The sequence below is a fragment of the Pleurodeles waltl genome, chromosome 9 (assembly GCF_031143425.1).
Source record: "Pleurodeles waltl isolate 20211129_DDA chromosome 9, aPleWal1.hap1.20221129, whole genome shotgun sequence".
NCBI lineage: Eukaryota > Metazoa > Chordata > Amphibia > Caudata > Salamandridae > Pleurodeles > Pleurodeles waltl.
The window spans coordinates 128,781,833-128,804,094 of record NC_090448.1 but is presented as its reverse complement, the minus strand read 5'-3'; the positions used below and the strand labels follow the sequence as shown (position 1 = coordinate 128,804,094).

The 22,262-nt window shown below is 44.1% G+C and overlaps 2 protein-coding genes across 5 annotated transcripts in view; both read right to left on the bottom strand.

Moving 5' to 3' along the window:
* LOC138259017 (biorientation of chromosomes in cell division protein 1-like) overlaps window positions 1–22,262 on the bottom strand; it is a 42,889-nt gene that overhangs the window by 1,344 nt on the left and 19,283 nt on the right. For 2 of the 4 annotated variants that reach the window (XM_069206407.1, XM_069206406.1), the window contains 2 exons: window positions 5,639–5,704; window positions 1,963–2,019 (listed from right to left, as the gene is read on the bottom strand). The gene's annotated coding sequence lies outside the window, so the exon portion shown is untranslated. The remainder of the gene's footprint in view (window positions 1–1,962; window positions 2,020–5,638; window positions 5,705–22,262) is intronic. The other 2 variants (XM_069206404.1, XM_069206405.1) reach the window with 1 other exon arrangement.
* Window positions 1–22,262, bottom strand: part of PTPDC1 (protein tyrosine phosphatase domain containing 1) — a 227,818-nt gene that overhangs the window by 186,282 nt on the left and 19,274 nt on the right. The window lies entirely within an intron of this gene.

Below are 22,262 nucleotides of genomic sequence, written 5' to 3'. Positions count from 1 at the left end.
AAAAATAAACACACCATGGAATGCACAAGTGTTTGTTAGTGAATTAATTTAAGCAATCAGTTTCTGTATTTTGGTGAACAACCAGAACTTTTCTAACACCCAACATCGAGGGGACAGATTAACATTTTTTTTTTTTTAAGTGCAAGCATACAACAAAACTAATCACAAGCTCAACAGTCAATTAAAGAAGGACGCTAATTCCCAAAAGTTAAGTAACTTGCATTCTCGTATATTTACAACTATGTCATACAAATTATCATTAAGATGGGCTCAAAAAACAATTAAGTAGTTACTGCATTATGAGACTAGCATAGGAGCAGCTTAGCAATTACTGAAGAAGCCAAATCAATTACAAATGTTAGAGTTCATTAACCTACCAATTTTACAAGTCTTTACCAGACATTTCAAATGGAATCTCAGCTGAATATGTACTGTATAAGAATGTGGTGAATACTGGCGTCACTCTGCCAAAAGTCTAACTGACACCTCCTGTGAGATCAATATACAAATATAACTCTATAATGGAACCAGAGTACACCATAGTACAACATCAGCAAAGTTGATCAACTCATGGAACAAGAGGTAAAACCTTGGATGAGCCCATAAGTGTTAAAACTGGACTTCTTTCACATACGTTTTAGAATTGTTCAACAACTTACATAGGTATCTTATTGTGCCAACATCCAGTACACAGTTAAACAATGCTAAAGGTATATACTTAATACCTCACTCATTTGCTTTTCTCTTAATATAGAGAGAAGCTAGTTCTTTTAATGTACATTGTGCACACATCTGTAGTAATATATTGCACCTATTAAATGAAATGAAGCTTGCGCTGTTAGCAGCATGTTGTGTGTTCTTGTCCAGTGGAAGAACAACAACAAATGTAATTTAAGCACATACTCCCTTGCAAACAAAGGAGAAGCAAAAAACACATACATCCAATGAAGATTAATTCCATCTAAACTTTTCAGTGACAAAATTAGCATTTTCAGGTTACAAGTAATTAATTTAGTTTGTAGACTTTTAAAAACTGAGAGAAGGAACTATATAAAGGGCAGTGTCCTGCCAAAAACAGAAACTGTTTGAAACTAAGCAGTGAGTTAAATTAAAGAGTAAACTTATTTTTTTCTTTTCATCACCCCTCCTCCCCCCAACCCCAGTATAGTGCCGGATGCTGAAAAGAAAAACATACATAGTATGTTTTATAATACTTTTTTTGCTTTAGCTAATAGACAAAGTACTGAATAATGAATGTTCTGGCTGACAAAAATGGGAAAGCAAAATTCCAGGCTATGTATTTGGACATATGCACCAAACGTATCTAGGTCGTTATGACTTCTGCTACTCTACAAAGAGGTGCAATTATATAGAAAAGGGTTTATGTAACATATCTAACTACAGATGTCTTCTATAAGAAGTCACCTAATTACCTTAAACTGCATTAATATACAAATAATACAATGCTTATATGTCCTATACACATGCACAAGGTGTAGAGATATTCCACCAGCAAATCACAAGGAATATGGTTTTAATGTGATTTTATTTATTCCTAATTTGTATACTGTTCTCTGTATGAAAAACCCAATATTATTCAGAATAATTTTAACAACTGAAATGCCTATACTTTAAATAATTTCGAACGCTACTGAATATTTCTCTCCAAGAAACACTTAAGCAAGGTACTCCCATTAGACAGTTGAAATATGTATAGGACTATGCTGGGGGCCACTGGGGTTTGTAAATCTGAAAACTAAACCGCTATGCTGGTTTCTTTTGTAGGCTAACTCAGGAATACAAGGTGAGAAAAACAAATACAACATAGTATCACTGCAAACACACTAATATGACGAAACATCTTGCATTAGTTTCGCTTATACTGACTGTACTCTATAGACACTTTATACACTCAAGACTATTGTCTTTGTTGCTGCTTACGTTTTAAATAGGGATACTCACCGAACACCAAAGCAAAAAAAAAAATCAGGATTCAGGTTGTGACTTCTACGTGATAATCTAAAGAGAAAAAAAATTGTTACGTTTTTCACCTAACAAAAGTATTACAAACTGAAAAGATGATACATAAAATAAAGTAAAACTGCAAATTAGTCGAAACAATAACTACTGTAGTTCTAGTGCAGAGACTGAAGAAAATCACTTCCTTTAAGAATCAACACACTCTAATTCCCTCACATGGGAAGCCAGAGGTCAGTGATGCTAGGCAAGGGGTGAGGGATTGGGGGAGGGATTGGGGAAGGAGTGGGGAAGGGGACAGGTGGGGGAGACGGGGGCGAGGGGGTTTGGGAGTGGCACTCCATGTGTACTATCCTATTAACTGGGCAGCTGCGGAGTGACGGTGGTGGCAGCGACAAAATTACAGTGGCAAAACAGACCACCTGCCAGGAAGCCACTTACTGACTTCCCCTGCATCCAGTTCCTATCCCCATATAGAGGGAAACTGACCACACAAGACGGTTATCTTCTGTAAACAGACTAAATGTATGAATTTGCTGTGGCCACAAATGAAACTACTGTTTTTGTGGATCAAACTGGCACCTAGAATGGAGCACGGAGAAGGCCCGGATGGTAATGTCAATTGCAGTGCACTTACAATACATTCAATGATCAGATTCTAGGGTGTGGGTGAAAGGAGACAGTGGGTCTCCAAAGCTTGAGGAGATTTCTCTGCCCATTCTTAACCCACTGATCACTGAAAGGGCTATCCCCTCACATGTTAACCGGTAGTTAAGTGGCCCACCAATCCCGCTTTTGTGACCTTGTTTTGAGTCTCCATTGATAGGAGACTTCAAACGCCACCCACCTTCAAACAGATACCTGAAGACAAAGACAAAGGCTATACCAACCTGGAGGAATAAACTGAAGGCAGGAAATGCCCAAAGACATGTCAGAGCTAACGGGTGGAATACAGAAACACTGTCTGCAACTTAAAGATGAGGCAGAAACTTGCAGCCAGGAAGCTAGGATTTCTCCACCAGAAATTCCAGTAGATGCAAACAAGAAACTCTTTTGTGAACAGCCAATCCTCTTTTGCCAAATTAGGGCCCGGAAACCTGGTGAGTTCTACCGTCTAACAGATGAAGATATCCTGGTACCTGCCTTGAAAGAAAAAGCTCTCTCATTGCTTAGGAGGGATGCATTAGAGGTTCTCTTGAACAAGTAAGACTACTTAAAAGAGAGGGGGACACTGAAATAGCTGAAGACACAATGATTGGATGCTGCAACTCTGGTAAGACTTACATTGCTCAAGCAAGAGTGTGAGGTCTAGTGACTATAGTGTCCCTGCAGAGCCTAATGAGAGGTTGGAGTGCCTGCGAAGGATACTATTTCCTAGAAGCGTGAGGCACTGAACGCATCACAACCACATTCAGCAGTTTCCTCCAATGGGCCTATGTCAAGGAGGAAGATATCCAGTCGTCTGAAAAAGCAGTGACAACACCTCACAATTACCACTGTGGATAGGCTCATAGCTCTGTTTTGGTGAGGGGGTTTATTTTTGGGCACAAATAAGATCAAGCAAAAGAAGATCCATGACCGCAAGCTGTGCATATTTCGCACAGGTGCTCCGCTAACAGCACAGGCGACGCTGACACTCACCTAACCAGGTGTGTGCATACACACACTACAGGCCACAATTACACCAGCTGGACTGGGACAGAGACCATGGCACTCTGTGTGCCATGCACAGAAGTGGACCACCTCGAGCAGTGTCCTAGGCCTAGACCTTACAAAGACCATAAATGACAGCGAAGGTACTGTGCATTTCTCACTCCAATGTGGAGGAAGGGAAGGATACTGCTTGGGTGAGCCTGGGCTACCCCAAGGCAAGCGGTCAATCAGACTGTGTGGGCTAAAGCTCCAGAACATTTCCCCTGGTATTCCCTCAAAAACGACTAAAGAACATTTGCACGTTAAGTTATCAAATAAAACCTGTCCTAGTAGAACAGCGGAAGCACTTCCACCTCTCCAAATGCACCATCACCTGTAGATGGCATATCAGTAAAATACTGGAATGGCTCTCTGAATTTTGTGCATAGTATTCTTTTTTATAAGTTAAATGCGCTAGCTGGACATTTTTATTGCTAAGTTATAGTCTGCTGAGTTTAAAGTCTCTAACATTACACCAACTCCCTAGATAGGCCTTGGACTGCTCGACTTTGCTGCCCTAAAGACGTGTACTAGGTTCTCCGTTCTGGGGTCAATTGTAAGGTTAAGCCCAAGCCCACCAATGGTCAAATGGAAATCAAGACAGAAACCCTCATACGCCCTCGCCCTCCTGAAAAATTTCCCATACCATCACTGCTTGTCATTTCCAAATGTTACCTTTATCTTTTCTTAGGCGATTAAATTCCTTATTGCATCTGATTTGAATCATTTAGTGAAACATTATCAGATGATGCTGATGGATGCCACATTAAATAAGAAAGAGAGAAAAGGGCCTTAGATGGCTGATCTAAAGCTATTGCTTTATTCTTATAGCTATTATCAACTATCTTAAGGACCCACCTTTTGGAAGACCATGATACCACAAATATGCTACAAATTACTAAGAGGCAGGCAGCTTGAAATTTTTCAATAACGTTTGGATAGCAACTGTGGCAACTGAATAGCAAGAAAACGGAGTACGTTCAGTGCACTAGCCATCATTCACAGTTAAATGCTGAGCGCCATGAGGGTCACGTAATGAAGTATTGCCTGACAAAATCTACACTGTGGTGCAGAACAGTACCAGGTAAACAACAGAAAGGATGGTAACTCAAAATCAACCTCTACTTTAAACCAGATAGCAAACTACAGCAACAGGTTTATGAGCCTAGACCACATGTACCACTAAATGAACTGCATGCAGCACAATGCGAACACTACATCGCGCACAGAAACGCCAATACCTTAGAACCACTGGCAACGTATTTATGTTATGAAAATAGGGAGGAGCATTCTCCATCTCTGAATAACTTCAATCTTAGTAATGCAGTTGTGTACAATAACCTGCTTGGAAAATGTTTTAGTGGTCTACTGAAGAAGTCTGGCAGATGGGTGCTTGGAGTCTTTGAAACTAATCGGCAGTGAAGGTGCTTTTAGAGCGTTAGTTTATTAGGCAGGATGTCAAATTCATGCAAGTTGTAGTCTTTTATTCTAAACAGAAGGAGGTTCTCTACAGAGCTTAGGTGTGGCTCTTTAAACACTTATTTTCCCTGTGATTCACCATCAATTAATTCACTGGTGGTAAAATACTAAACATAAAACTCGCGCTCTATGATGCAGTCTCATTAAAGATAGTAAACAAAGTCAAGTAACGTAGAAAAGCAGCCTATTAAAAAAAAAGGCGTTCACAGGAAGTACTCATTTTTTGCCTTTTAAAAAGGTGTCAGTTAGAGTCTAAGCATCAAGTCGATTATAAGGATTTTAACATATATACTGCTGCTGTGCATTTAAAAATGTGTGCCAAAAAACTGTGTGCAAGACGAGACAACAAACATCGCATCCTGCTTACAGTTTTAAAGGAAGTGCTATAAAAAAAAATCCTACAACGCTTTCTATCTAAAAATCTAAGCAATAAACAAAACTAGTTCACATTCACCTCAGGCGTTTACAAGTAAAGCATTTGCTTACCTACCCATAAATTAACTTTGCTGATCCTTGATGGGACTGAGTGCTCTTCGAAAGCGGAGCAATCCGATATCTGTAAGAAAGGGGGAACAACGACTTCAAGGAATGGGGTGAGGGATCAAGTGGTAGGGAAGCCCTGTGGTTTAGTCTTATGGGCAGTAAATAAAACAGCCTGAAAGAGGTAAATGGTGTTTTTATTTTCAATTCTTCCTAGTGAGTACAAAATATGACCACATTTTAAACCTCACTCTACCTCTGTGACCTCCCACACAACCCTACTAAATTCTCCTGCATTCATCTCACCCTGCTACTATGCTCTCCCTAACCCTTCCACATACTCTTCCCCCTCCACCACTTTATTCATCCCAAGCCTTTGGGTTGAGTAAATGAAGGATATACTCCCAATCAACACTTCTGGATTTCTTTCCTCCTCCACCCCTCCATTACTCCAGTCAATCTAACTAACAAACTCTCATATCCGCAGCTCAAATTAACTCATAATAATACTAAAACTGTACTCATTATTAAATGATACTAATCCATCACTAATTCTTGTTGGGTTCCGGAGTAGCGTGCTACTCATCGAAAAGCGCTTCGACTCCTCATCAGGGGTAGTAAGCGCTATATAAATACGATTACATAACAATACTATACAATACATTTAACATCATGTGTATGTAGAATGGTGTATGGTGGGAATGTCAAGCACGACAAAGGCAATACACCTACAACAGAGGTTCTTAGGCTGTGGGCCAGGAACCTGGGGCCGGGGTGTCCACAAAGCCTAATCAGGGCTCCGCAAACGCATAGCAAATTAAATATTAATAGATTAACAAAGCCTATATAAAAGCAAAATGTAAAATTGAATATTTTAAAAACACTCCCTAGGTGTGAAGGGATTTGAAATTGGACGCTAGAAAAGTTGGTGTCCTCTGATTGATTTGTTTGAGCAGTGTGAATGCATCAAACAGAATGGACGAGCTGTAGCTTCGATTTATTTTTAAAAAGCCCAGCCTTCTCATTTAAATCTTTTCTTTTAGTTTATTATTTTTGTTTGTGCATTTAATAAAATACTTAATTTGTGTATTTGTTTGATGAATGCTTATTCCTGTATTTTTGTGTAGCGTTTTGCGGTTCAAATAACTCCGTGTGATGCCGGGATTCCAGAATGATTACGTGGGGGTCCGCAGATGTCAAAAGGTTAAGAACCACCGGCATAAAATGTAATCATATCTCACCGCCATGAGTTTTTTTTTTTTTTTTTTTTTTTTTGTAAGTTATACATCTTGGACAGGTGGAAAATGAAAAACTGCCCGTTGAGACAACGCAATAATGAAAAGCGATACCTTTAAAGCAGTGACAAAGTCAAAAAGCCTACCTTTGACAAGGAAGTGCAAGCCTACGTCACGACTAAACACAGAGAAAAAAAACCACAGTGCCACCACAGCATAGCAGTTGGTCACAGACTTCTGTAAAAATATATAATCACATAATTCCAATAGAGCAATGTGAAAAAATATACAATGTTTTACTTTACGGTACATGGCAAGGCTAAAAGTTAGACTGTAATGGGCTAAAGTGGAGTGGTGCAGTGTTTCAAAGTGGAGCGGCAGAGTGTAGGCAAGTGGAGTGGCTTAGAACATCATAAAGTTGAGTGGCAGAGTGTTTTAGAGTGGTGTGGCATAGAATTGAGTAAAGTAATGGAGTGGCATAGAGGGAGTTGAGTGGAGTAAAGTGGCGTAGACTGGAGCTGAACTGTCAGAATGGAGCGGCATAGAGTGGAATACTGAAGTGGAATGGCATAGTGCTGTAGAGTCTAGGAGTGTGTTATAGAACAGAGTGCAGTAAAATGTCTCGAAGTGTCTAAAGGGAGCTCCTTAAAATGTCAGAGTGAAGGGGCATGTCAGAGTGGAGTGGTGTGTCAAAATGGAGTCAAGTGAGGTGTCGTCGAGTGGAAGGGCATAGCGTGAAGGGGAGGGGCATAGCATGGGGGAGAGTGGTGCAGTGGAGATTGCAGTGACGTAGAGTGAAGTGGAGCAGAATGGAGTACATTGTAGTGGCACAGAAAGCAGGCACAGAGTAGACTGTTTCGGAGTAGAGTGAAATGAAAGAGTGCAGTGGTGCAGAGTAAATTAGAGTGGCTTTAGGTGGATTAGCATTGAGTGCAGTGATGTAGAGTGGAGTGATGCAGAATGTAGTGGCACACAGCGTACTGGCACAGAGTACATTAGAGTGGTGCAGGATAGAGTGGCGAAGAGTGCAGTGATGCAGAGCAAAGTGTCGTAGAGTGCAGTGTTCATTGGCTTACAATGCAGTGGCGTAGAATGCACTGGTTTTGACGTAAAGTGGTACAGAGTGCACTGCCATAGAGTGCAGGAAACTAGAGTAATGAGGTGTGAGCAGAAAGGTGTAGAGTGAAATTGTGTAAAGTACAGTGGCATAAGGTGCAGTGGTGCAGAGAAGAGTGCACTGGCATAGAGTGCTGCACAGAAGAGTACAGTGGGTTGGTGTGGAGGGGCTTAAAGTGGAGTACACATGGTAATTTAATTTGAAAATGTGTTTTCTGCAATAGCAGTGCGCTACCACACCATTACATTTGCGCAGACATGCAGTTTTACTGATAAAAGGATACGACGCACAAACAATATTATGTAGAAACTTCATCACATCATCAAAATATTTGTTTCCATTACACTTCAGAATTAGCAAAAATGTGCTTCATTTGTGCTGTCCCAATTCTGATACATTCAGATATATCTGCACAGCTCATTTAGACATTTAATTTTTGTTGTGCGCTAGAAAAAAAAAAAAAAAAAGATTGTACATTCTTCTCAGAGCATACCCCCAGTAGCCAACATGATTGTCATATAAATCCTCCGACTTTGAAGTCAGAGAAAGAAAAGTAAACACTAAGCACCCTCAGAAGACCGAGCATGACATTCTACCTCTGTTTTTGAATACACATGAAATGAGACAAGAGAGTTATGCAGCAGAGATATGGCTGTTACTGTGAGGTCACAATGATGATCTATACATGACCACACTCATTTATAACATGTATGCATATCTAACAAGATAACTGTAAAGTGCTACACTAAAAGCCTATATTAAGGTGCATTCACTATAGATTAGGTACAGCAACTGTAATCTAAGTATAATCACTTGTTTTGATTTCATATGATACTTTATGATGTTCAGAAATAGATTTAACTGAAATGATGATTTAAATTTAAAATGGTAATAGGTAATTCCCCATTATATCTAAATATTTGATTTTACAAGTTATTTTCCCTTTGCGAATCTACCGAACATGTTTTTAAAATAAGACTTACTAATGAAAGATCAAGTTTTACATTATATTTGCTAAGTTAGCCATAGTGGTTTGCTAGGCCTCAGATGTGCAGAACATGAAGAATGCTGTTTTTCCTTTGCTACCGTGTCTTTTCTTTTCAGATGTCGTTCTCACGAAAAGTTAGTTTGGAAATAGAGATGCTATTGTTCTACTCAGAGAGCCAGAGAAAGTAACCTTGAAGACAGCACATGAGAAACCGGAGAATGTGGAGATTGGCTCAACGTTACAAAGTTGCAAAGTCGTATAGGAGGGCAAGGATGGATGCTTTCCCATGATCATGCAAAAGTGTCCATCTGTTGCAGATGCCCATTTTATGATTCGTTTTGATTGGACAATGGAATCTTCCGATTCCCATGGTGTGGTTGGTGAACAAACAATTCACTATAGACTTTAATTTATTGTTCCGTGATGGATTTGGGACACTCTTCATTTTGCTTTTTTTACTCTGACACTTTTCTCTTGGTACTCTTTACTTGAACTTTTGCTTGGATTTCTATGGATCTTAAGAGGTACAGACATTGCATTTGCTCCTCACATTCCCCAAATGCTGACTGAGAAGACAGACTTTTCTTGGCCCTAAGAGAAAACTCTTCACAGCTTCTAAATATTGTCACTTTCTCTTTTTACTTCCTTTTTGCCAATCTTAGTTACTATCTTTTTGCCCCAGATGTCGTTTTTCCAAATTCTTTTTGTCCTTTATTTCCTTTTTGTGTCTTGGCTCTAGACAGTGCGCATGCGCTGTCTCAAACCGAGACATGCTGTATCTCCACCGTAGGCTTCCGCCCACCCACAGGTTTGCCACTGGCTGGCTCCATCGTTGCTCTCCCATTGTTTCCCACCATTTGTCCATGGCATGCTTTGGTCATGCCTTTTCCAGTCTTTATCCTTCCCCGAAAGCAAGGACCAAGTACATTATCCCTTCATTACCCCTCATGTTATGCCCAATTTAGGAACTTTTTTTCTTTGTTTCCAAGCCTTCTTCAAGATTGCTGGTGTTTTCATGCACTCCAAGTGCCGTTCCTCCCCCTCACCCCCTCCCCCCTCCAGGTTACCAGGTACCTATGCTGCTGCCTGTTCTTTTTTTTTTTTTGCCCTGACAGCGGGCCAGGCTGCTCTCTACAGCTGTGTCTGACAGTCAATATGTAGGCACTGCAGCCCTAATATTCGGGTTGTCTAACTGTGCTCCCCACTGGACCACCACAGATTAGATATGCTGCAAGGTAAGGTTGCACGTAGGATAAAGCCGCCCCACTCCCCTCCCACAGGAGTAGCAAGTGGAGGGCCATTCTAGAATGGAGTAACTACCGTTCAACTGGTCGGCGAGCAAGTAAAGAATGCAAATAAATCACTATAAATGGCTGTAAAGTACTTTTCATCAGCAAAGACACGGACTCAAAACTGTACGTGTGCTTGATTTTCACATTGTTGATGTTGAATAATGAGCATGCCACAAGTATTAAATGTAACCAGTGTTTTACATCTTAAGACTCAGGTGGTCATTATGACTTTGGCGGTCTTTTCCAAAAACCGCTGTCTTAGCGGCCGCCGAAAGATCGCCGCATTACGAGTCACCAACACAACTCCAGCAACATTGCTCCCAAAAAACACCACCGTCGGCCGAAACGCCAGCGCAAAGGAGGCGTCTGCACCATCAGGACCACCACGTCGAGAACATCCCGCCTGCCATATAACAATTCACAAATCGGCACCGCGGTCTCAAATTAGGGCTATTCCATTGGCAGTCCAAACTTCTGCGGGGGAAAAAGGCCCCTCCACCAGAACACTGCACCACATTGGATAATACCATTACCTCACACCTGAGACACATACACACCTGACCACAGCACTACAAACACACCCCCACATATACCCAGAACCCTTTGCAACCATAGAACTTTGAGAGAGCGAGGCAAGGGCACACTGAAAAAAGGCTCTGCACCTAGATAGCACAGGCATCATCACACTGAACACACATCATACACTGCACACAAAACACTACAAATCACATACACATACCATTACCCAAACTCACACAAACAAACAGCACACCCAGCATCTCTGCACAACACAACCACCATGACACCACCACCAAAAAAAAAAAAATCCACAGATGAGGAGCGGAGGGTAATGGCTGATGAAATTGTCAGAGTGGAGCCGCAACTGTTTGGAGCCCAGGTCCAGCAGACATCCATTGACCAGGAAAACAACTTATGGCAGAGGATAGTCGTCAGGGTGAACACTGTGGGAAACCATCCACGCACAATGGAGGACATTAGGAAGTGGTGAAACGACCTACAGGGGAAGGTATGGTCTATGGCTTCCAGGCACCAAATCGCTGTGATGAGGACTGGTGGTGGGCCGCCACCGCCTCCCTCAGAACTGTCATCGTGGGAATAGAAGGTCTTGGCCATCCTACACCCAGAAGGGCTGACGGGAATACCTAGTGGACTGGACACTGTAAGTCAACTACACACCCTGACCAACATGTCCCCATGCACAGCAAGTACCCTCTCACCCCTCACACTACCCTAATGTGCACAAACCCACCATGGACCCAATGCCCACCCTTGCATGCCACAGCTCCCTAATGACACCATTCCCTCACAGGCCCATCTAGTACATGGATACCTCACACTGCACCAAGTACTACAACTACCAAAATGCAACACACCCTACCCTTGCATGACTGTTACATCCACTTTACATCTCTGCACTTGCATGTTAAACCATGTCATTCCCATTCACAAAAAGGTATTTGGAATGCACATCAGTACATGGCAATGACAGAAGCAAGACAAATATTAACTATTCCCCAAAACAGGCCCATTGCAACATTCCACTGATAGAAACACAAGCAGTGGTCTAGTAACTGTCAATGCCATAACTACCCTGAAAATCCAGTCAACGATGACATACAACCATGTGTATCACTTCTACAATACCATCATGTGACACAATACCTCTCACTCCACAGGTCTCCCAAATACTGCCACACAGCAGAGGAGGCCAATGACAGAAAGCCCAGGCCTGGAAGCAGGTCCAATAGTGGAGGACTCCCCTGGATGTCTGGATATGGATGACAAACCTGGCCCATCAGGCATGAGTGGTGAGTTCTCCACCACCTTCAGCCTCACCCTGCCCACAACCGAAACAACTTCCCCTGTGGCATCCAGAGCCCATCTTCCCAAACCTGTCTCTCAAGGTCACATCAATCATCAGTGTGCCTCACAGGACAGGGTCAGGAGTCAGCGGTGCAAACCAAAGACAATGACAGTCCTGGTGTCAGTGGGAGGGGGCACAGGGGGCAAGGGAAAGTGGGAGGACAATCGTGAGCCAAGGGAAGAGGCAGGTACAGGAGACAACTGGCCAGGAGGCCATCTCCAGAGTCCTGGGAAAAGATGGGCCAGATACTGACTACCTTGCAGGACACCCAAAGGTTGCAGGGGGATACCACCAGGATGCTATGCAGCAGTGGCAGGCACTCAATGCCACCATGGTGTCCATATTAGGGGAGTAAAAGGAACTGAACAATATCCTGCGAACATCCTCCACCCAACAGCAGGACCCATCTAGTAGTTAGTCAACACCACCGCCCTCAACATCAGCACCTGCTACTGGAATGGAAGCCCAGCAGGAGGTCCCACAGGCCACCAGCACCCCTATCCCTGCCGCTGAGGCCCCCGTGAAAGAGGTCACCCACCCAGACATCCTGCAGGACCTGAGGCAAAGACCAAACCCCCCCAACCTGGAAGTGTTCCCTCATCTGAACCATCACCCTTGTGTGCCACTGTTACACCCTGTTGGCTGTCCAATACCAAGTTCACATCATTACGTGGAAATGGGTACAGGACCTGAGTAACAAACATCTGTACCACCCACTCTGATCTTCACCTAGACCATTACCCTACTCCTTTGGACTGTGATGTTATACACTAAATAAACACAAATCATCACAAGTCATGGTGCACGTCTCTTCATTGTTTGTAGTGGCAATTCTGTTTACAAGCAACACATATATATACATGTTGGCACCAGAATAATGTTTAAGTGACAGATGTAGCGGGATACTGCAACAGGTGTGTAAGTACATCCATAATGTAGCAACATCCAGTGTCAACGAAGCCAACAGGCAATTCAGTAATCGTCTTGCAGACAGATGTGACCTGAAGGAGGACAAATACATGGAATTAGGCACAATGTTGTAAGGTACGTCATTCACAGTCACACATCCACAGCAGTTGAACACAAACACAGGATGACTGCTCCAGCAGCTCCTATACCACATATGAAAGGACCTGCACTGTCTCACACTCTCACACACACACACAGGACAGGGAATATGTCACACAGGTAACATCCTCTACTGTTCATCTCCCTCAATAGTCAGGTACAGGTAGTTGCCACACAGCAGGTGACAATGCAGCATGACATGCCTACACAGCAGGACAAGACTGTTAAGTCCCCCTTACATTTACCCAAACAGGCAGACTGAGGACTCACAATCTTTGGTACAACCATAAGGATGTACCGTAATGGCACCAACATTCCACACATATAAACCACACATACCTGTTTATCGTTGAAAGTAGTGACAAATCGGATCAGTTCTGTTTTCATGTGCCTCATCCTCATCTGCCTCCTCCCCAGCATCAGAATCAACGGCCCTAAACACTTCTCAAGCATCAATGTCCCCCTGGTCCAACAGTGGGATGTGCCTTCTGAGGGCCAGATTATGGAGCATGCACCAAAGATCTTGCAGACTTTCCCTGGTCGGTATTGTAGAGCACCACGGACATATGGAGGCAACGAAATCTAGCTTTCAAGAGACCAAAAAACTCACAATTGTTCGCCTCGTCCAGCCATGTGCCTCATTGTACCTGTTCTCCCCTCCTGTAGTTGGAGTCTACAGGTGTCAGGAGCCAAGGCACGTTAGGGTATCCTTAGTCACCTGTATGGAAAAGGGGATATGACTATAAGTAACAATGCTAGGCAGAGTGCAGACTGTGTAGGGAGGGGTACAAACGTCTGACATGGAGAGCAGTACACATACCTATCAGCCAGGCCCTTTCTCCCTGCAGCTGTGACATCAATGCAGGGACACTGCTGTTCCTCAGGACATAGGAATCATGTACTGATCTAGGGAATTTTGTGTTTACATTTGTTATGTACTCGTCTGCAAGACACCACTCGTACATTGAGCGAATATGTAGTCTTCTGGTTTCTGTACACCCGTATATTGGCCCTCAGAGGTACCAATGCTATGTGAGTCAAATCAATGGCCCCTTTTACATGTGGGTCATTTGATATATTGTAGAAGGCTGCTTTAACAGTGGCCAATTCAGCACGTTGTGGGAACCTAAGGTACCTGTTAACATGCTTGAGTAGGGCACTCAGCACATCCTGCAACACCTTACAGAACTAGGGCTGTGACATTCATGCAGCAAGTCTCACAGTAGCCTGAAAAGAGTCACCCGCCAGAAAATGCAGGATTGACAACACCTGGACTGTCGGAGGGATGACATGGGGATTTCTCAAAGCCGCCAGGAGGTCTGGCTTCAACTGGACAACCAGTTCCCTGATGCACAAACGGTTCAGTCGATAGGTCAGGATGGTGTGGCGCTCTTCCATGGTTTCAAAATCTACGAGTGTCCAGTAAACTGGTGCATTCCTCATCACTCTATTTTGGCGATCTCTGGGCAGGGAGACAAACAACAATCTGGAAACCTCTCACAATGTTGTGCACCATGTATAACATACGATAATCACAAAGTATTGTTCATGTAAGTTGGCTGTCATGCCACATAATCCTGGTGACAATGGACGTGTACAGGACACAAACATACGCCTCCATGTGTTCCACCATACGGATTGTCAATACTGACAAATGTAGTGACAAGTGTGGTGATGTCGTCAGACACTCACTACATATGTGATTATTAACAAAGTGTAAAGTAAATGACTCAATTTGTGACGATATGCAGGTAATGACGCAGTGTGAACCCAGGACAGTCATGTTACAAACTAAAATGGCATCCACCTGTCCTGCATGCATTGGACTTCATTCTGCCATGTCTGTCATGGAGGAAGGCGATCGTAACTGCCGTGCAACTCCTCATTGGATAACATTGATGTCTATGGAAGACTGGGACCAATGACGATCACCGCCGGCAGGGATGGTCATAATCGCCATTTTGTATGGGCCAGCTCACTTTACTCCTGGCATTTGGGTAAGGAAGACCTCCACTTTGTGTGCTGCTGTGTCCTGAATCTTGGAGCAACAATGGCACGCACTGCAGTGAGGAGCTGGAGAAACTGGTGGAAGGGGTCATACCCCTGTAGGGGCGGTTGTACGGTGCTCCAGGGCAACATGTCAGTACAACATCCTTGGTCCCACATGTGAGGTGGTGACATGTAATGACTGATTTGGGGTTTTGCATGCACATGATTTGTGTGGTATATTGGCAGTGAGCATGGTCCGTGTATGTTGTGTGTCGCCAATGGTTGCAGCTGTATTGATGTTATTTACATCATGTCTACCATTTTCAGAATGTGTCCTATGCAGGTTAGTGCAGACCAGACAAAAGGGTTATGGAGAGCCAAGTGCAGACCCTAGGGGTCCATAGCCGGCGGAGCACCCACTGGAGGAAGCAGTGGGAGGCCCTGAGACACTAGGCCCGGAAGACCGCAGAGGCCTAGCTGGGGACGGCCTCTCAACGTGGAAGGGGTGCCCGTCAGACCCTGAAAACCCCCCCCGTGCCCCCTCCCCTAATGACCTGCATACTGGCAGTGGCCTACCCAGAGTTAGATGGGTGCTTGAGGGCAGCACAGCAGCAACAAAGGGGGTAAGTGTAGACTGTTAGGTGACTTCTGCATGGTTGTGCACTGTGACCCTCACTGGACTTGAGATTTACGTGGTCAGATGATATTTAGGGAGTGTACAGTCCTGGTTGTCACCAATCATGTAAGAGTGTGACACATTAGCCATGTAGAGCCATGCAGGAACAGAAGTGGCGGTACAGTGACACACATTCAACTGTACTTATGGGTCGCTCTAATGTCGTATCAGGTCACTGGCTGCATCGTCCATCTCTGCGTGTACTGTAGTAGTACAAGGTGATCATATTCGCACTGTGTCTGGGTAATGACAGGTTTGTTTTGTTTACATTGCAATTGCTTTAATGGACCTCTGTACCACATGTACTCCACACATTCCTGTCAGTTTGTGTGCATAGTTCCTCTGAGCTCAGATTTGTTTCATCCTGTAATGGATGCTATGTGGTTGGGTATGTTCTTGGGTTGAATTGTTGGATCAGTCATTTAGTCAGTTGACAGGCATGTAGTCGTTTTCATTTAGGTGTATGGGCTGCAGGATTGAGGTGATTGCTGATAAGATTGGGTACTGCTTGCATCACTATTGATATTAATTGCAAAATGGTCTCTTGTTTACCCAGCAAAGGATAATGTATGTATAGTTAGCATGTGAAGCGGATGTGAGGGTTATCACCATTTCATCCTTTTCTGTTTCTCCAACCCCCTTCTCTCTCCACCTCTAAGTGTGCATTAGCATCATCTGGCGATGGATGAAGGGCACTGGCGAGAGGGGATGCAGCAGCCCACAGGACCCAGGAGGCTGGCACCAGTGAAGCCGAGGGGACCAGTTTGACGGAGGGCAAGGGGAGCACCATGGGAGACTGCAGCAACCACCACATCTGATTCAGATTCCTCCTCCGATGGCAGCTCCCTGGTGGTGTCGGACCCATCTGGGACCACCCAAGCACCATCCTTGTCCGCCACCGCCCTCCCTGTAGCTCCCCCCTGCACCCCCAGATGCCTGTGCCCGCTCACCCAGGAGGGTGGGCGTAACCTTTGCCGCAGCCACCTCTGCTCCTACCCCAGTCAGACCGGTGGCCCTCAGTGAGGAGTCTATTGACCTCCTGAGGTCCATCTCTGTGGGACAGACAACCATTGTGAATGCCATCCAGGGACCGGCATCCTAGATGCAGCAGTCCAATGCGTTCCTGGAAGGCATTCACGGTGCCTTGTCTGGCCTACAGAAATCGTTTCAGGCTCTGGCTTCCTCATCTTCCATCTCCCCTCCAGCTACCTGTTCCCAATCCACAACCCCCCACCCTACACCAGTTGAGGGCACACATACAGACCAGGATACACCCACAACAATAGAAAAGGTGCGCAAAGACAGACATAAGCATCACAAACGAACCCATAGGCATGCATACACACATCTGCATACACAACAAGAGACATTTCCCTTACCACCTCCTTCTTTACAGTCACATCTCCACTCACACCTGCCAGCACTGCATCCTTACAGACTGGTCCTGCTAGCATTCCTGGCATACCCTCAATCACGACAGCAGACTCACAGACACATACCCCACATCCGCACTGACCACGACTACCTTCTCTGCGATCTGCAGCACATCCACCTCACTTGCACCCCAACATTCACTCACACATCTCCCATTCCCTCTCCCTGCATCTCTACCCCAAACTCCCAATGAATGCACACACACCCATTCACCCACACAACATTCAGCCACCACAGACATGCACAAACCAGCATCCACGTACAGCACACCAACACGTAAGACAAGCACACCCTCTGTCTCCACTCCAAACCCTCAATCAAGTGACAGGCCCTGTGTGCCTAAATAAAAGTCATCCTTGTCACCCCTGACCTCTTCCCTACTCCCCTCCCACCCAGTGTTGCCAGTAAACATCATGTCCCCCTGCCCCTCCCAGTCCCTTCCACCTCCCATTCCTCAGGTGCTTCCTCTGGTGTTTCCCCTGCTCCCCCACCCAGCACGAACTCCACCCCTTCCAGAACCAAAGTGGCCTCTCCCAAGCCCAAACCGAGACATGCCCCTTCCAAATCAAAGCCACCCCAAGCCTTTGAGGTGCCTTCTGTCCCACTGATGCCCCTATGCCATGGAGGCGTATTTGCTGTCAGGATTCAAGTTGGACCAGTGATATGTGTCTTACATTTCGGGATATTGGACTTCCCAGTTGGCACATTTTGTATATAGTTAATTTTTATATTTTGTTTATAAATACATCTGGGCACATTGCTGTGCTTGGCAAGTTGAGATGCTTGTGCTGATTTCCTTCTACATGGTGATCTGACGTGTGCAAAAGTGTGTGTGGGGTGTCTGTATTGTGCATGTGCTGGTAGATAGAAACATAACATGCACATGGCACAACGTAACTGCTTGCTTGTGGGATTGTATGGGTGTTGTGTGCGTCCGTGTGTATGGTGCTGCTTTGGTGGATTTCCCTGTATGTTAGTTGTACGTGATGTGGCACCATTTGGATGTGTGTTCACTGCTATGGTTTGTGTCTTTGCTACATACAGTTTATGGTATGTGTGTCTGTATGTGCAGTGTTGCACAACATGCCTGCTTATGCCTCCATTGAGGTGTTTGTGGTCTAGTTGTTGTGGGGTGTGTTGGTGGCGTTTGTGTGCGTTGTGCGTATGTTTGGCACGTGTGTGCTTGGCTTTGTTGTGTTTATTGGGTACTTGGCTTTGACGTATTTTGTGCGTGCCTGTGTGTGGCATTCGCTGTCTGTGCAGGGAATGTGTGGGAGTGTGTCACTGCCATTTCCTCTACTGTGTGCTAGGCATACTTACGGTTGTCATCTTCGTCGTCACTGCTGGCCCTGAAGGTGTATGGCGAGATATAACGCTGGGAAGACTAGCAGTTCGTTTGCCATGGCGGCCGCGGACACATCTCTGTGCCTGGAGGTGGGTGTCTCCTTTTGTACTTTGTTCCGACAGGTTTTTCAATGCGGGCAGCCTGCCCTGGATATCCTGGAGGTGTGGTGACTCGAAATGTAGTAGGAGGGGAAATTGGTTTCGCCAGCCTGAATTTCCCTAGCACCACCGGATGATGCTTCTCGGCAGTGGCAGTACTGGCGGTAAGTTGTCTGTGTTGCGTTGGGTTCACAGCCTTACTTGTTATGTGGCGGTCTGCACCGCTACCCTGGCGGCAGCCACAAGGTTACTGCCAAACTCTGAATGGCCACCTCAGTGTTAACCGTTTTTCTCTGCTTTGTCCCACTCTCCATACATAGCTTGCACATATGAACACCCACTGAACCTACTGCATGGGAAATCGCCCTCCATTTCTAACCACGTTTATTAGTAATCTTGGGATCTCTCTGGCTTCCTTTCTCGTCTATCCCTGGAGTGCTGCGCACTGCTGAGTGCAGTAGACAGCTGCTTGCAGAGAGGTAGAGTACTGAAGCTCGCCGTGCATTGAAAGGCCCCACCACCCCTGCAAATGTCGTCCTTATGGGCTCAGTTCTGAAGCTTACCCACGTTTAATTGCATTTCATTTCATTTCTTTGTGATTTATTTTGCAACTTGGAGTGAAGACTTGTGGTATTTACATAGCAGGAGGAGCAGCACGCCACAGGTCGGGGAAGCCCGGTCAGCACTCAAACTCTTTATTATTAATGATAAGTGTGACTTGACTGAGCTTAAGTAATAAATAAAAAAAACAACAAAAAAAAAAGGTGAACAGAGTACTGTAACTTTTCAAGCATTAACCCCAAATCACATATCTGGGTTATATCCATTATTCTTTTGCTCACCATGCCACCCAAGTTTGAACCCAGCCATATGCGAATCAGTCTTGACCCTGCTTCCCATGGGAATAGTCCAGCCTGAAACTGGCAGGTCAGGTGCTCCCCGGACCAGAAACAGGCATCCTGGTACCGGTTTCGGGGTATCACCCTCATCAGCTGAGCTAAGTAAAAGGCTTATCTGTTTATAAATGAAGAGGTGAGCTGTGACTTTAACACAGCTCTTCAGCCCTGGATGTGACCGCAGCGCTATGTGTGCTTCACTCACAGCTTCTCATCTACGGAGTCTTGCCGAATCATTATCATGCGTATAGGGCGGTCGCGGTCCAAGACACCGGACTATAATTTGTGAATATGAATATAGGCAGGCTGAGGCAGGCGAGATCCATATTCAGGGGCCTCTCAAATCCTGTTACTTAACCTGGGTGACCTGTGGTCCCATGTGGGACAGTGCGGCCTGGAGTTCGGTGATGTTCCTTCTCACAGCACGATCAGGGTAGAAGGAGCTTTTGTTTCTGGTGCTTTGCAATGTTTTAAGATCTTGGTTTTGTGGTGCTCAAATTAGTGTAATTTCTAACATTTATATGCTTCCCTCGTCACTTGATTTCGCTTGCAAGAGTGTCACTCAGTCATTGAAATGTCACTCATAATTACACTGAAATTATGAAAAGGACACACATAGCAATCTGAAACCTTGACAGCTATGCATGCACATGCCACATACATTTTCCTCTAATGTTGGTATTTTACCTCCATATCTTGGACATGCTTTAAGTTCCATGTGGGCTGTTGCCTGCATTTGTCTCCTCCATCCCTGGGTGGCACCGACGATGCTTGTAAATTCATATTTTGTACATTGCCGGAATAGCTTGGAAAACTGGAACTAAACTAAACTTGCTAATTGTGTATGTATCACAGCTTTCTTATATTTCAGTTTCCTATTAGGTTGCGAACCTTACAAGCTCAGATATTTACGTGATTTTGTTTATAACTTTTGTGATATCTATATTTTACTTTTTGCTTTCCTTTTTTTTCATTTTTATTTATACAGCCATGTACCTCTGGTTAAACCTAGTAGTATGAGTGAGTAATGACTAATGGAAACCAAAGTTATTTTCTATATGCTCTGTGACAGCACTTGTCAGGGGTAGTAAGCACAAATTTAATAGCATACCCATAGATGTTTCCGATTCACTTGCATCCAAAATAAGATTGTGCACAGACCTTTGGTAATAATATAAACATTCCACAACATTGTATTAGAAACACATAGTTTCATAAAGCATGACTCTTTATGTACACCAGGCCAGGACACAGTAGTTTATTCCAAACTGAGTGCTCCTGGCCTCAGGGTCTGCTAAACAAATAGAGAGCATGCTGCTTTTTCACATGCCTAAGCCGCAGACATGCATCTGGCTCAGATGTTAAAAATAAGGAAATATGTATACATTAACATACCTAATGGACGACAGTCTCCATTTAAAGTGCAAATCCTCCTTAACCCCACTCAATGCCTTTCATAAAGCCAGAAAGCCAACATGTTTCAGCAAAGTAAAAGCTACAGGCATTGGCAATGTTAATGCATTTGTGTATATTAATAACTTTTTGTTCCCATGTTTTGTAGCCTAGCACATGTTAGTTAGTGACCTGTTGTAGGGATTTTCCCCTCGACTTTCTAATCAACTTAGATTAAGGTTGTCTTCATGTTAAGAAAAGCTGGTCAGCATCTCTTTTTTGACCATCAAGCCCTGCTCTTATTGTTTTGTATTGATAAACATACAAAGCATTCTAATGCTGATTAAGCTTCGATTCTTTCACCGGCTTGGTCTATCCATCCAGATTTTGTTCCTTGGTTTTGAGACTGGTCTACATTCACCTGAGTATTAATTTGTAATAAAACCATTTAACTTTATTTTGGACTTGGGTTTTCCTTGTGGGCCTCATTGGTCATACTATAAAATCTAAATGATGTGCTGATTGAGATGTTAACCTTCTCCTACCCCTTTCTAGGGTAAAAAGATTAGTCGACCTCGCTTCGAGAATACCGAGAATTCTACATCAATACAACCAAGATTTAAATTACTTTACAGAAACAAGCTCTGCTGGAAAAATACAGTAGACAGGGTATACTCCAATGGGTGGGACAAACTCAAGTTGGACTGCCTAAAACACTAAAAGCCAGTAAAGAGAAAGCCAGCATATGTGAGTTACAAGCGCTAAAAAGCCAGTGGCAAGCTGTGGGTGTAATGCATTCTCAGGGAAACTTTCTGCATGTCCCCAAGATGTCTTTGTGAGCTAAAAATCTCATTGCGCAGTGCAAAAGAGCCAATGGCCGAAGCAGGCAGGCAGCCCCAATTCCCCATGCCCCATGCTGTGGTTATTGAATGTAAAAATCTGAATGACTGCTGAACACACCAGAGGAAAAAGAAGGCTAACCCAAAGAACCTTTACATACGTACAGTGATATGTAGAGCTTTATGATTCTCTTTTCATTACTCGAGCCAGGCAAACTAATAAAAATGTGTCCAGGCTAGATTTTAAACTAAAGCATGCACTACAACATTTATGTCTGTTCCTTTCGGATTATTACTGTTAAGATGTAATGTTTCACTTGTGCAAATGCTTCACCGCACTGATCACAGTAAGCATACAGAGATACAAAGCCAGCCCAATT